At 34.9% G+C, this 11,063-nt stretch overlaps 1 non-coding gene across 1 annotated transcript; it reads left to right on the forward strand.

The window, feature by feature from the left end:
• The first annotated feature begins 9,348 nt into the window (after positions 1 to 9,348).
• LOC128777151 (small nucleolar RNA SNORA1) lies at positions 9,349 to 9,473 on the forward strand. Its single transcript, XR_008422347.1, has one exon. It is a non-coding gene; the product is annotated as a small nucleolar RNA SNORA1 (small nucleolar RNA).
• Positions 9,474 to 11,063: the final 1,590 nt, after the last annotated feature.

The following is an 11,063-nucleotide window of genomic DNA, read 5'->3' on the forward strand; positions in this document are numbered from 1 at the left end:
TTGGGAAAAGCACCTGAAAAAATTATATGGTTCTATTTTTTAAATGCTTCCACTTATTGATTTACCATATATTTGCTTTGATTTACTCTATATTTGCTTTCCATGTGTTTGTAGAAAATATTTTTTATTATGTATATGGTTTTCGGACAAAGTTCACTATCATTTTTCTTTCAATTTAGATAGGTTGTATGATTTTTATTCCCCCATTAAGTAGACTAGTGTCCTCCCACTCAGATATCCATGATTTATTACTGACTGAAGCAGCTTAGCTTAGTACATTCACAAGCTGGTTCTCTTTAATACCCTATTGTGCATGCCACCTGGGCCTGCTGTTTTCAGTGCATCCCAGTTTTTCAAATATCCCCTCACCTTTTTTGTTTTTTTAAAGATATGCTACTATTTTGGTAAGTTCTATATTAAACTCTGATTTTTATTTTTCTATTTTCCTTTTATAATATATAAAGTATAAAATAATAACTGAGCCGAAATCAATGTCCTAGACATTTTCAAGAGTACCTCGTTTCATTGGTCCATATTTTGGGGGACTATTTTATTCCCCTCCATGGAACTTTGATGAAGTATATGAAAGTTGCCTTTCTACTTTCATTCTCTAACACAATTTGAAATAACAAATACATGGCAATTCCTATATTTTATGTGTAACACAAACTACTTTTTGTTTATTGACTAAGGGACACAGTATTCAGCTCTCTTTTTTTTTTAAGTTTATTTGTTTATTCTGAGAGAGAGAGAGAGTAGGGGAGGGGCAGAGAGAGAGAGAGGGAGAGGGAGGGGAGGGACGGAGAGAGAGAGAGGGAGAGAGAGAGAGAGAGAGAGAGAGAATATATGAATCCCAAGCAGGCTCCACACTGTCAGTGCAGACTCCAACATGGGGCTCTATCTCAGGATCATGAGATCATGACCTGAGCCAAAATCAAGAGTCAGACACTCAACCATCTGAGCTACCCAGACACCTAGTATTTAGCTCTCGAGTCAAAAGATAATACTCCTATTTTCTCTCACCCTTTCTTCATTATAAACAGTGACTAGTCTGTGTTTCTCACATGAAAACTGTATTTGTTTGTAAAATGCCTCACAGCTAACTTTTCTTTCCATGGCAGCAGAACATTTTGATTCCTCTGCTGCTATTTTGTAATACCTATGAAACTTTTACCCATATAGTGCATTCTGAGGTCAGTATCAAATTTGAAGAATCATAGGCCCCTAGAAAATTTGAGATTTATTTTTATATTACTATGTAGATGTTGCACAGAAGCTCATATTAAAAATTACCTGAACTTTTGATTATCTATTACCTTACAGTCTGTAGAAGAATCTCACCTTGATGTCTTGAGAAGAACTGATTTCCTCAGTCATACTATTCTGTTGCACAATTTGCATCCTTAATTTCCTCTCTCCTCTGGACTGTAGCTTCTTACCTAATAATACCCGCAAAACTTCACACTCCCTTCTCTTCCACATCAGGTGATATATCTAGTTCACCTTTAATTCTGATTAATTATTTCAGAGTTTTATAAAAACTCAGTTCCCTCTACTCTTTGTGTCATCAGACAATGGGTGAAGAGAAAGAAGCTAAAGAGACAATTCCAGAACATTCCATGTCAGGTTGTAGTATGGAAAAACTATTAAGCTTCACACATAAATAATGTTTGTTCTCTTATGTACATAAAATAATTTAAGTGCTCTCCTAGGTCCCTGGACATATACCCAATATTTCCTTCAAGGGCAGTCAGAACGGGCTGTAATAATTTTTAAGTCCACAAATATATTCATTTCATAAACACATAAGGAGAAAAATCAAAAGGAAGCATAATGTTTGATGAGTTACACTAGATCCAGAGTTTGTTTACTTACTAAACTGCATGACTGACTTATTGCCTCAAGACTTTCAGGCATCAAATAAGGGACAAAATATGTACAACACTTGGAAAAACTTGAATTGCATGTTGACAGTCACCCATAATGTCTACCCCAGGGAACGTCTGCACATTTTCCCTTCTTCAGACACATCTGTATGTTTGGGTGTATATGATCTCAGACATTCTTTAAAGAAACAAATGGGTTATAAAAAGATAACCTAACAGATGTGGCTGGGTGGCTCAGTAGGTTGAGCGGCTGACTTAGTTTCAGGTCATGATCTCGCGGTCCATGAGTTCAAGCCCCATGTCAGGCTCTCTGCTGACAGCTCGGAGCCTGGAGCCTGCTGTGGATTCTGTGTCTCCCTCTCTCTCTGCTCCTCTCCTGCTTGTGCTCTATCTCTCTCTGTCTCTCAAAAATAAATAATTTTTTTTTAAAAATTAAAAAAAAAAAAGATATCCTGACAGAGGTATACTAGAACTGAAGGAGGACAACCCAATATGTTTACCTCACTAAAGGGGAAAAGTTATCAGCTAACTGTATGAACTTTCTCTTTAACATCAAGGTGGGGTCATCTTCTTTGTTGCAGTTTCTTACAGGTGCTTCCCTAAATCATCCCCAGATGTTAGACCACAGAGTCAAGCATGAAGTGAAGTAAACAATTCCATATACTCAAATTCTGAGTATTTTAAGCCACTCATTCACTAATTGAAAAGTATTTCTTGGGTGCCGACTGTGTGCCAGCTACTCTTATACATAGGCACTGGGAATATAGCAGTGAATAAAACAGACAAAGCTTCTGTGAATTGTGCTCCCTTCTCTATTTCATATATTGAAATTCTAACCTCAATGCAACTGTATTTAGAAATAGGGTCCTTAGGACATAATTAAGGTCACATGAGGTCATCAGATTAGGGCCCTAATTTGACGGAGTCTATCCTTACAAAAAGAGACACCAGACACCAGAGACACCAGAGAGCTCTCTTTATGCACACACACTGAGGAACATTGTTTTCCAAACTACACTCACTACTGGTTGTTCTTCCTAACTCCTTTTTCTCAATATTTTTTCTTCATAAAATTCATAACTTCTACTATACTATAATGTCTTCTTATCTATTTTGTTTATTGTCTATATTAGTCTTGTTGGTTATGGCAGCCCAAACAGAGTAATATAGACAATAAACAAAATAGATAAGAAGACATTATAGTATAGTAGAAGTTATGAATTTTATGATAAAAATATTGAGGAAAGGAGGATAGGAAGTACCAGTGGCTAGAGTGGTTTGAAAGACCTCACGGAGAAGGTGACATTTGATCAAAAAGCTGACACAGGTGAAGGAGAAGGCTAGGTGGCTCTCTGGAAGAAGAGTTTCCAGGTGCCTAAGCCCATGAAAAGCCATTAAGGCAGAAACATGCCTGACATATTCAAGGAAAGCAAGGAGCAGAGAAGGGAGAAGGAGGCAGGGGTTGGGGTGGGGTGGAGTGGTAGCCAGGGATGGTAGAGGGGTGGTAAGGGGGGTGAGCATCATTTCCTGATGCCCCTGTGCCTGGTGAGAAACAGAGGAGCCTTTAGCTTGGATATCAGGGCAGAGGAAGGGCAATTAGGAAGTCTGCCTTGAGGGACAGACTACCTGAAAAATAGAAACATTCTCTGATAATGAGCTTAATGAAGTGAGGCCTATAATATGTTGGTTTCCGATTTAAACTTTATTTTCAAAATTAGTAAAAAAATTTTAACAGGATACAAATCAAAATGATGTCAGAGGTATTAGTCTTTTTTTTTTTTTACCACCTATCTTCATATCCACTGCATACTAGAAAGTATCATTGTTAGTTTTCAAATTAGCCAAGAAATTTTAAATTAGTGAAGAAATTTAAACTATACTACTTAAGAGTTCTGTGTGATGGGCCAAGTTATCTGCTCCTTTTTTTTTTTTTTTTCAAGTTATCTGCTTCTAAAGTTGGGTAATGATGGTCTTTTTTTATTTTGTCAAAAAACAAATTTAAGGAATATGTCTTTCAATTAATTCCACTGATCTTTTATCCCCGAAATCTTATTTTTACGTCTCTACTATCAACAATGAATATCTGCTCACAAGATCTAGCAGATAAAATATGAATTAATAAGTAACAAATTAACATCAATATAAATCCAGAAACAGTTTATTATGCTAAGATGCTCAATCTTTTCCTAGACATACGTACTTATGAATATGATTTAAAGTAATATACATTAAATGCAAATATAGTTATGCCATCAAATTTGTTCTGGTTCATTTATCAAAATTAAATAAATTAGTAATAAAAATGAACTTGCAGAAACTCTAGTTCCATAGTTTATCCCTTAGTTTCAGCTCTCACATAGGATCAATTCTTCACTGAATCAACTTCATCACACATACTTAAGACAAAAGTAGCTCTAAATAGGATATATAGGAAGAGGCTGTTGGAAATCAGAGACCCAGACCCCAAACTGGACCCAAGGTCCACTGTCTGCATGGAATCTCTATGGGTGGCTGTGGAAACCACTCTAGATTATGGAGAGAAGATTGAAACCAACTCAATGAGACACCCTAGGCAGTAATGATAATCAGTAACCACAATGTGTTGATGCCCAGTGGGGCATATGATGTGAGCAAAGCTTCAGTGCTTTAGGAGCTCATTTCCCAAATAGTGAAATAGATGATCCAGAGCACCTTGGTGAAAAACCAAAGTCTAAATAATAGCAATTTGAAATCAGGGAGATGAGTTGTTTTGGCTTCCGTGCAGTCGTCAATAAGTTGGGATAATTATATCTTCTGTGCCAATACCAGTGTTGTCATAAAGATGAAATAAACCAATTAATTTGGAAATTTGTATATTAGTGTTTATCAAATTAATGTTAATATGATTACTTAATAAAGAAGAGTAATTAAACTAGAGAAGTGAGCAGGAGATTCTGTATAAGAGCATTACTAATTAATTACCTATTGAATATTCATGTTTGTGTCCCTACTCCTAAGGTTATTCTAGGAATAGCTGTCTCTGGCCTCCTGGGCTATATTTCAATGGGCAAGGGTACTTAGGAGTATGATGTGTTACCTCCACACATAACCAATAGAATTTGAAAGAAATATTTAAAGGATTTCATTTTCCTCTAATAGTAAGTAAAGGATATTTGACTCTGAAATAAGTCTGTGGGAGAAAAGAGGAGAAACAAAAATGTTTAAGATGAGCAATATGAAAAACAAAAAGAAAACAGTGCTGTGTAAGAAGAGAAAAAGAGATAGTAATAATTTACTCAATTTTGTTTGGATTAGTAAAAAATGTCCAAACATCAAATCAAAGTAGTGTTTTTAAAATCCAACCTCACTTTATATGCTTAAAATAATTAATAGGCCAGGAGAGGGACATTTATGAATTGCATGGATTATTTAAAAGGCACAATATTTCCTGTTTGCTTTCCTTTCAAAAACAAGGCCATTTTTTATCTTTAGTCAAAAGGAAAGGGAAAGAGTGGTAGATAATATTATAAGGAGCAAATTATAAAACAAAAACAAAACATTAAACTCAGCTATTACAGGATATTTATACCAACAAAAGCTCTTAAAATGATCTAACTTCCTCTTTGCTATTATGAAAATTATGGAGCCTACCTTTGTCTGACAGTCCATCAGCTGGATAAACATACGTCTTCTGCACTAGTTTTCGTAGAAGAAAATCCAGAAGTTTGTAATAGCAGTTCAGTGCCTGAATTCAGTAGGATTTTAGGGTCTTTACACTTTAGGAAAAACCCTCTGTTTTTCTGGAATTCTCTCTGTTAACAAAGGAAGTCCAAAGTACATCCATAAAATAGTCTTATTACTCCTATCTGGTCTTTTCTGAGTGTTCCTCCACCTAAAATATTCAAATTTACTTTGTTTTACAATTAAGTCATGGCTTTGCATCTTCTGGGTCATACCCTCAGCCTGCTATTCTCTTACCACAATAATACTACTTGTGCAGTTTTAAAAAGAAAACAAGATCACAGTTTGTTTTAGTTGGTATGATTTTTTATCTACCAGGAAGCTGTATTTAGAAAAGAGTCTGAATTTAAACTATAATTAAAACATTTGTTATTCTCATGAACTTGGGAATTTTCTTAAAATCTCTGACCTTCATTTCCACACCTGTAAAGTTGCCATAAGACTTAGAAATTGCATATTCAAGGAGCACCTGGGTGGCTCAGTCAGTTGAGCATCTAACTCCTGATTTTGGTGCAGGTCATGATCTCATGGTCTTCAGATCAAGCCTCATGTCAGGCTCTGAACTGGGCATGGAGCCTGCTTAAGATTCTTGCCCTATCCCTCTGACCATTCCCCTCTTGCTCGTACATGTGCGTGCTCGCTCTCTCTCTCTCTCTCTCTCTCTCTGTCAAAAAAAGAAAGAAAGAAAGAAAGAAAGAAAGAAAGAAAGAAAGAAAGAAAGCAAGCAAGCAAGCAGGCATATTTAAATTGCTTTATACAATGCCTGGCATATATTAGGTATAAAACAAATAGCACTGTTATATTTTATTGCAATTCTACAATTAAGTTAAAAACTAATAATTTGGAATTACTAAGTAAGTCTAGGTAAAATAATGAAATCTTAAAACTTTCTGCTGTAAACACATGAAAATGTTTTCACATTTATTATCTCAGTTGTTTCTCCCCCCTACAAAAAACTATAAAGTAGATAGGACAGATATTATTTCATTTTAAGGATGAGGAGATGGGTTCAATGAGTTGTTCAAATAGCTGCTATATAGTAGATCAAGAAGACAAATTCATGTGTTATGGCACTGAACGTTCCCTACCATGTTATTGAGAATAACAAGCCACTGGAAGGTTTTATGGTCTTCTCTCTTAAAGTCTTATTTCAGTTGATGGCAACTTTATTCTTCCATGTAGCTGAGACCAAAAACCTTCAAGTCATTCTTTATTCCCCTCTATCATACTATCGTATTTCACATTTATTCAACCAATATTTTTAAAAACTCTATCTTCAAAATATATCCATATTTCTTCCAATTCTCACCATCACCACTGGTCATCTCTCTTTTGAATTTCTCCAAAATTTTTGCTTTTATCACCCAGCATTCCTACCTATGGTCCCTTTTCAACATGGCAGCCAGAGTTACTCTTTACTAAGTAAGATCATGTGACTGTTCTCTTAAAATCCTCTAATGACTCAATTTTGCTGAGTAAACACCAAGGTCTTTGCAATGGTATAGAAGGCTGTATATTACCTGACCCCAGTTAATTCTTTATTTTCCCTCTCATTTTATTGCTCCAGTCCCATACCAACTAATCTTTTGCTGATGACCCAAGTGACACCTTTCTGGAATGCTCTTTCCTCAAGTATTTTCATGGTCATTTTCTTCACCTTCTTCAAAGACCGTGTCTTTGCAAAAATATATCATCTTCTCAATGAGGCTTATCCCTGGCCTACCAGTTTAAAATTAGAACTTATCCCTCAGGCAGTTCTGATTCCCTTACCTTGATCTATTTATTTTTCTTCCCATAGTATTTTTCTCCTTCTGACACACTATATAACTTATTAAGTGTATTGTTTACAGTCTGACTCCTTCTGACATTAAAATTTAGTCCCCATGAGGGTAAGGACAAGTGCACAGCAGGTAAACAAATGTTGCCTAAACAAATACTGCCTTCTGATTGCCATTTCACATTTAGAACAAAGCCCAACCACCTCCCCCATAAACACGCGCACACACACACACACACACACACAGTCACCACAAATGCACACCTGGTTACTTCTGACAGACCTACTCTTCCTGGACATTACACCAGTGTTTCTCAAAATATTGTTCATATACCAAAATCTTCTTAGAATCAAATTACAAAGGATTAATGATTGAAAGAACAAATTCCTAGCTCCCCCTCCAGAAATACTAACTTAGAATTTCTCAGAGAAAGTTTTATGAATATGACCTATTTGCACACTGGAGTTTAGAACAGTGACTAGATCCTCCCTCTCTTCCCCTTTTGTTTTCCTCCAACTCAACCAGTCTTTCCTGCAAAAATCTGTAAAATCAGGCATCCCTTAAAGCACTAATAATCAAAACATCTACCAGAAAAGTCTGCTCCCACCTTCTATAATCCATACTGAAAAACAAATATAGCATTGATATGGGTCAGGGTCAAGGTGCTAACATCAAAAAGTTTTTAGTTAGTGACAAAAGTTAAAAAATGTGGCAGCCATGCCACATGTCCATTTTCAGGTAATCTTTTGTATTTCTTTTGTTTTATATCCTGCTTCTTTGGACTAATTCGCTCTTATGCAACTCATAGTAATCTGTCCTTCTCCATCTCTCCCTATTACTGCTACCACTTCAGGAAAACCTACAAGGGATCCATAGGTCAGTTCAGCTCTAGATCGTGGAAAGAGGTCTGTTTTTACCCTTGGCTCTGATTCTCTTTGCCTCAGCTCATACTGTACTGGTGAGACAGGATGAAAAGAGTACAAGTTAGGCCTTGATCAAGGGAACTAAGAATTATTTCAGTTCTTAGACCAGAAGCATATATGTGGTCTAATCCATCTTCTCAGTACTAGGTGTGTCGAATAGGAAAAGTGTCTTTAGCAGACCAATTGAAGAGTTTTGGGGAGTCGAAGAACTCCCTAAACTTGACTTGCAAAATGTATTTTTATATTCCTTATTTTTATGGATCAGAGTGCAACACCTCTCCTCAAATTCTCAAAACATTCTAAAAATTAAAAAAAAAATTAAAAGATACTTCCCTTAGGATTAAGTTTCCATTATAATTAATGTCCTCATAGAAGATCCTCTTTGTACAAAGAAGTACATTCTTTGTTCATATTTGCCTTGTAAAAGTATGATAATATACTTAGTAAACATCTTTAATTATGCTCATTGTTAACATCCATTACCACCCCAAGATAATATACTTGCATTTTAACTCCTCATTTTTGAGATTCAACCCTAAGAAATGAGCAAGCAGAGAAGGCCAATGTCTTTGGACAGCCCACTTTGAGCAGTGCTTTGGCTTCAAGCCCAGAATCTATCACCAAATCCGCAAACCCTATTAGTCCTCAACTTTGTCATTTAAAAATTATTTGGTAATGAGAAAAAATGAGACATACAAAATCAAAATTTAACTTAAATACATAAATTCATTCTTCAATTTCAAAAGTAAATATTTAATCTGAATATTTTACTTTCTATTTGTTTCCTACTGGCATATTAGTTATTTAAGTTATCTGGGCTTTACATGAGGAGTAAAATATTTTTATTTGAGCAGGAATTTGCATTAACTTCATTTTGTCCTTTTTAAAAATTTAAAACCAAATACAATTATTCAACATATTTAAACATTTAGAATAAGTCCAAGAATAATTTATCATTCTCTCTCCTTTCATTCATTGACAAATGTTTTTCAAGCTCCTTTATAGTTCAAGATATGGTGTGAGCTATTAAGAAACATTCTAAGCCTCATTCTAGGTGGAAATGGACACTGTTGTTCATGGTGTCCAGAAATTGTTAATATAGCTACAATGAGACACAAGTTATGCTTCTATCACCGGCAGTGGTGACAATGAGACCTATAATGTTTTCTGCTAGGCTCATGGAGTAGGTGAAAGTAAGAAGACTTTTTAATATTAGAAACAACTAAAGAATAATAATTTGAGATCATTTGACAAAATATCAATCAATTTACTTTCTAGAATTTGACTTTTAGGGTCCTACATTAAAGAAATTGGATCCCAAAGATTACAGGTGGGTAATTTCTGAAGAATGTTCATATTCAAGTAGAGGTCAAAGAAGCCTAACTGAAAGAACTCTGTCTTGACAGTGACAACTGTGGATTGAATAAAACTTCTTTTTAAAAGGGCTATTTTAAAGATTATAATTCTGACTTTGGAGGAACTACCAGAGATTGGCAGTGGAAGGAATCACATGTAAAATTCCTTAAGTAAAAATTTAATGACTTTAAATTTTTTTTAAAAATGAACATTAAAAAACGTAAGGATGTGTACAATCTCAGTCTTGCCCCCCACATGCTCATAAAAGATGTGTGAAATACATATACCAATAGTTACAAAGTGAAGCATTAAAGGGTGTTATATAGACAATAGATTGAATATAGGCTCTTTCATGAGAGCTCTTTTTGTATTGGGATGTGCTAATGGAATGCACCACCAAAAAAAGAAATGTTGCCTGATCATAATTACAGTATTCAACATGTAAATTTATCATTCAGTGTTGATCAGAATCATTTTTAAAATATGGATAAATTTGATAATATACTTTCAGAACGCATTATGTATGCCATGGTAATTACATGCCAAAAGTTTCCAGTGATGATTTAGTCAATTCATCCACCCACAGGGTTGAAACATTTACCAACCCTCTGCTTAGCTGGGAAACAAAGGAGGAAAAAGGACCAAGTATTTGACATAGATCAAGTTCAAAAGGTTCAATATACACCTGGAAAAAGTAGTAGTTCCAAAAAAGAAGAAGGAGGAGAAGAAGAAGAAGAAAAAGAAAGGAAAGTTTCAAAATGAGTTTCAAACTCGACACAAAGTCAAAAATTATAGCTTATATTTCTTAACCGGTGCCTGCTGTGATGTAGGAATTACAGAGCCCTCAAAACCTTCTCCAATTCAAAATGCTTATCATGAACTTTGGGTATGAGATAACTGAGTAAATGCCTTCTTCATAAATTTGGAATGTTAGAAAATTCATATATATATGTATATAATATAAAATATGTATAGTGTATATATATAAGAAATATATACGCATATATGTGTGTATATACATAGTCACAATTTCTGTAAAAAAATAAAACAAAATAACATATTTGAATGAAAGTTGACCCCTAAGACCTCAAAATGATTATTCTTTTTAAGTTGATTTCATCTGAGAGATAAACAGTGCAGCATTATTTTGTTTAATATACATTCAGGCATCTGAATTTCTTCCACGTGTTTATCTGACACAATAATATCTACTAACTTTTTGAGAATGGAAACCATAACAGAAGACTGCATATTTCCATAAAAAATTATGCAATTATTTTGTCTTCAACTGATGCTAAAGACTGTCAGAGAGCCAGATCACCTGAGGTATCCCTTCTTTAGCATGATTAAGTTTTATATTGATTTTATGGATAAAGAATAGGACTCCTGCTCTAATTCTT

Source organism: Panthera pardus, unplaced genomic scaffold (genome assembly GCF_024362965.1).
Source record: "Panthera pardus isolate Hobbes unplaced genomic scaffold, ASM2436296v1 HiC_scaffold_15, whole genome shotgun sequence".
NCBI classification, from domain to species: domain Eukaryota; kingdom Metazoa; phylum Chordata; class Mammalia; order Carnivora; family Felidae; genus Panthera; species Panthera pardus.